The following is a 5,233-nucleotide window of genomic DNA, read 5'->3' on the forward strand; positions in this document are numbered from 1 at the left end:
TTTTTTTGTGGAGCGGGGGATTGAACTCAGGCCCTTGTGCTTGCCAGGGAAGCTCTTATTCCACTGAGCCATCTCCCCAGCCCCTGGGCCCACACTTTTGTGCCTGGCGATGAGCAGGCCCCCTGGGTCAAAGCTTTGTCAGAGAACTTGGTGTCCCTTGGCTAACTTTCCCTGGCCTTTGACTCTGGATCCCCAGGGACCGAAAGCCTGGAATGCAGCTGCCCTGGGAGGAGGGGGCTGAACAAAGGTTGTAGCAGCCAGGGCTGGAGGGGCCTCTGCTGGATGCTAATGGGCGCTGGATCTCCGGTCTTAAAAAGGGAATGCCACTTTGTTGTCTCCAAGACTGGGTGTGGGTTGTGGGCCCCACCGGCCAGGGTACTGGCTTATCCTTTGGAACCTCAAGGTCCAGAAAAGGAAGCAGTTGTTCCCAAGAAGTTTTTGGGGTTTTTTTGTTTTTGTTTTTGTTTTTTTTTTTTTGGTGGTACCAGGGATCAAACTCAGAACCTTGTGCAAGCACTTATTCCACTGAGCTATCTCCCTGGCCCCCCTAAGAAGTTTTAAAGGGAAAATTTGGGCAACCCCGGCTGTGCTGTTTGGAGCCACACAGGTGGTGAGTCACCCCTCTCTGAACGAGGGACCCTGGGGCGTTGAAGCAGTCCTGAAACTGCCTTTCAGGAGGGGCTCAGGTGCCGGCAGAGGGCAGGGGTGAGTTCAGCTAGCTTGAGGTTCAGGGTCTGTGGCCAGTCTGGGTAGAGGAAGTGCAGCGCCTTTTGGGGGGTTTAGGAATGGGCTTCCCGGTGCTACATTTGGTGTGAAGATACTCTAGGGGGTTGAGATGTAGGCTGAGGTACAAGCTGGAGAAACAGGTGTTCAACCAGAAGAGGAGCCTGGAAGGATGTGGCTCTGGGGTGTGGAGGGTCAGGTCCCAAGCCAGCTTTGTCTGCTGTGGACCAGGATGGACAGGCATTCTGGACAGGCCCTTGGAAATCTGGTTCCCCAAGAGGGAAGGATCATCTTGGCTTCAAGGGCATAGGTCTTCCCTAGATGGGGGCTGCTCCCAGACTCCCTGTTAGCCAGGCAAGCCAGGGCTTGGGCCGATCTGTGTCCCTTTGCTTGGAGCAGCGAGCTGAAAGGCAGGGGGAGCCTCTCAAAGGCTTTTTGTCCTTGCCTGCCTGGCAGTAGGAGCTATCCACTCATCCCTCCCCGCCTCAGGGAGGAAGAGGCCTCCTACCGCCCACCACTCTGCTTGCTGTCTGTCAGTGGAGGGCCAGGGAAAGTGCACGGGCGCGCGCGGGCGCGCGCGCGTGTGTGTGTGTGTGTGTGTGTGTGTGTCCTGAGGAGCGAGAGTTTTCTTGTTACCAAGTTACAGGACAAAGGGCCCAAGCATCTCTCCCTAAAGAACAATGTGAGCATCATCCGTTTGGAGCCTTCTGTGTCTACCCAGCCATTCCCAGGCCTCCTTCTGCTGTGACCCGAGAGTTGGGGCCCACGAAAGGGGCTGGGGCTGGGTCTTGAAGTGGCTCTCCGTTGCCCAGCTTCACAGTGAGGCCTTGGCCTCATTACCGTGGCCACAAGGCAGTGAAGCGACGGGAAGGACCCAGCGCAGCACCTCACAGCCAGGACATCTCCAGGCTGCTGGGTCTCTCCTTCCTGAGGCCACCACAAAGTTGTGTACAGCTGGTCTCAGCTCCCAGCTGGGACATCATGTGCTGGGGAGGCACAGTGGGCCTTGGGTTCCCCTGGGGGGTGCTGGAGGCTGTTTTTATCCTCCCATCCTCTTGGTAGGGTGCAGGCAGGGCAGACACCCCTACTCTGGGCAGGAGGAATGCCCTGGGGCTTGGGTGTCTGCCCAAGCCACACCCACCTGGGACTGCAGAATCTCCCCACATGTGGGGTGCCTGGCTTCTGGCCCCTCAGCCAGGCAGTGTGAGGCAGGATGGGGCCTCCAGGCTGAGTGCGTCCTGCTCATGGTTGCCTTGCAGGCTCAGGGCTCAGAGGGCCTCTGCTCTCAGGTGCTGTTTTCTTTGCCCAAAATCTTTATAATAGAGAAACTTCTGTGTGAGGCCTCCTCTGGCCATGGGGGCCATGTGGGGCAAAGGCCAGCTGAACCTGGCCGTCGCAGAGGGTCATTGGAGGCTCATTCTGAGGTAAGAAGTCGCAAGGCCTTCAAAGGCTCCCTGTCTGGGGCGCTGTGAAACAAACTGGCCCTCAGGTCAGTGTGTGCTGACTGCCCAGGATGGGTGTGGAGGGATCTTGCTACTGCTGCTGAGGGCCCAGGAGGGGCTGCAAGTTGTGTGCACTGGTGACACTGCGGGTCCCAGATGCCAGTCCCAACTATGGTGTTTCTAGCAGCACTAAGGTTCTGTCAGCTTGGACCAGTTTGAAATGTTTCATTTCTTCTGTTTCCTGCTGGCAGAGGCAGACCCCAGCTGTCAAGACCTACTGGCCTCTGAGCTGTGGCTTGTTGTGATGTTCGCTGCCTTGAAGCCAGAGCCGAGTCACAGCCCCTGGCCTTGCTGTGTGGGTGTCCCGAGGTACCCCTGGTGTCCCTCTGGCACACCCCGAGCCAGTCGGAACCTGAGCACTCCCCACTGCTCTGGGGTTGGTTCCCAGGTAGCTGTAGATCAGGACATGAGAGCTGTGGAGCTGCCACCCTCAAGGGGCAGGTGGGAGTGCTCACCTCGGGTTGCAGCAGCTTGGTGGTCTCCTCTCTGGTGCAGACCCTGGGCAGCACATGGAAGGGGCTGGTATGCTGGCCTTGGAAGCAACTCTGAGGGTGGGCAAGTCGTTTCATAGGTCAACTGCACGTGGGTCCTTCACGTCAGGAGCATTTAAAAGCAGCAAGGTTCAGAGTATAGCTGGGAGGTGGGGCAGCTTGACCCTGGGCCAAGCAGGGGGCACTGGCCAGAGTCGGTAGGAATGGAGGGGCCCGGCCCTCCAGGAGTGGAGATGCTAGCTGGAGACCAGAGTTCCCTGCCCAAGAGAGGGCTGTCCTGCGGGACGCAGAGCTGGAGCAGCGGAGCCTTCCCAAGCAGGGGCTCAGATGAGGGTGGCTGTGTGGGGTTCTGGGGAAGGAGTCCTGCACCTGAAAGGGAGGAGCCCAGGCCAGCGGGGCATACAGGGTAGATCTGGGGGTGGCAGGGTGCGGTGTGGGGCACGGGCCTGTCTGTCTGGGCTGTGAGCCATAGCGTTGTCACCTGCTCCTTGAGAGCTCACTGTGCAGACTCTGGGGCCAGGCCAGGCCCGGTTGAAACTGTCAGAGGGCCGGTCTAGAAGACCCACTGACGTTTCCCCTTGAGCGACCAGTACCCAGGACGCCCCCCCTCCCCCCGGGGTGGTGAATCTCTTGCTCTGTTAGCCCCTGGCTGTGGGATCCTGGCACTGCTGAGCATCGACCCCACCCGGTTGGTCAAAGTCTTTGGTCCCAAACTCCAGGCCCAGCTGTCAGGGAATGGGCCTGAGCTTGAGGAGGAGAGGTCCTGCTGGGCTTCAGCAGGAGTCACAGAAAGGATCTTGCCTTCAAAAGAGTATGACGGTACCACCATGTGACAGCGTGTCCAGAGACAGCGAGGCGAAGAAGCTACAGTCCCTGTGACCCAACATGACCTGTCACCCTGCCTCTTCCTCACCCTATCTGCATATATACATGGGTGTGTGCACACGCACACACACACACACACACACACATGTGCACACTGTGCTCTGTGCTCTTATGCACATGCAGGGCCACATGTATCCCAGACAAACTCTCTGGTCATGTCTGAGCAAAGGCTGGGCAAATGGCCTAAGCGGGGTCCTTGACGTGTGGTGGCCATGGGGTAGCTCATGAGGGCCAGGCAGGCTGTCCTGGGGTGTGTGGCCTTCTTCCCACCTACCCTCCACTGTGCAGGCCAGGCCTTCACTGCAGAACCAGCGGTGCTGGAGCATAGGCCCCAGTGCCCCTGCATTGGTGATGCTTTGAAGAAGGACGCAGTGGCATCACTGGGAGGCCAGGGTGCTAATTCCCTGCCCCCATGCTCCCTCCCTGGGTCTAGCTCTTGCCCTGAGCCCATGGGCTGGAGCCTTGGGTTCTGTAAGAGTGGAAGGCAGAGGGAGAACCCGATCCCCACTGCCCTTGGCCACCCCACCATCTGGGGTGCTTCTCGGAAGCCAGGCTCCCAGCACTCACTGAGCACCTGCTGTGTGCTGGCCCAGATTCTGCAGAGTCCCCTTCCCAGGGCCAGGTCTGGTGCGAGCTCCAGGGGGCACAGCCACCGCTACAGGCACAGGTCTGCCCAGGATGTGCTCGGCAGAGGCAGCAATGTGGGTGGAGCAGGGCCCAGGGAAGGAGCTGCCTCCACAAACACGTTGCCCCACAAAGAGCTACTCCAGCTGCACCATTAAGAAGGGCTTGCACAGGGCTGCGGGAACGTACATGAAGGGAGCATCCATCCACTGACATCCAGGGCCACCGCAGGGAGGCTGGGCTGCATGGGTTGAGCGCTGCATGCTCAGAGGGTGCGGCATCCAAGAGGATGAGTGTCCTGAAGGCTCTGTGCTGGCTCGTTGTGCCTCCGCCTTTGCACCCAGCAGGCCCTCCTGCTGTTGCCCGGGGCCCTCGCCCCTGCAGGAGTGGCTCTCTCCTGACACTTTCTGCATATGGCTGCCACAACCTTGGGTCCTTGGCTATGCCAGGAATGTTCCCACAGCAGCTGCTTCCTGCAGCTGGAGGACACAGCCCAGAACAGTGGAGAGGAGCTGGACAAGAAGGATCTGTGTTCTGCTTGGAGTGGACATCTGTGGCCTGCTGACTCTGTGACCCTGGGCAGCTCCATCCCTAGTCACAGTGCCACAAGGCCATGTTGTAGAGGCTTCCCTTTTCCTCTGTGCTCACTCTACTCCAATGCCTGCCCAGCTTGGACCTTGCTGGGTCTCAGCCCATCCTGCTTGGGGGGCCTGCTGAGAGCAAACTCTTCTGCCTTTGAGCACCAGATATTGCGCTGGGCCAGAGACATCTCCTTAGCTCTCCTGGTGCCTCTTAGTTCTGGGGTGGGTTCCCTGACATCAGGGGATGCTATGATCAGCTCTGCTGTTCCCCCCAGAAGTGCCCACCCCTTCCAGCCCTTGCTGTACATGCCTTTCTTCTCCCAAATGTGGCAGCTCTGCCAGATCCAGATGTGGATCTAGCAGGGTTTTCTCTTGCTTTCTCTGCTGCAGCTAATGAATGGGGAGCCCGGTGAAAGATGAATGAATG

At 58.9% G+C, this 5,233-nt stretch overlaps 1 protein-coding gene across 1 annotated transcript in view; it reads left to right on the top strand.

Moving 5' to 3' along the window:
- Positions 1–5,233, top strand: part of Nkain4 (sodium/potassium transporting ATPase interacting 4) — a 13,605-nt gene that overhangs the window by 651 nt on the left and 7,721 nt on the right. The window lies entirely within an intron of this gene.

Source organism: Octodon degus, unplaced genomic scaffold (genome assembly GCF_000260255.1).
Source record: "Octodon degus isolate 3935 unplaced genomic scaffold, OctDeg1.0 scaffold00194, whole genome shotgun sequence".
Lineage (NCBI taxonomy): Eukaryota > Metazoa > Chordata > Mammalia > Rodentia > Octodontidae > Octodon > Octodon degus.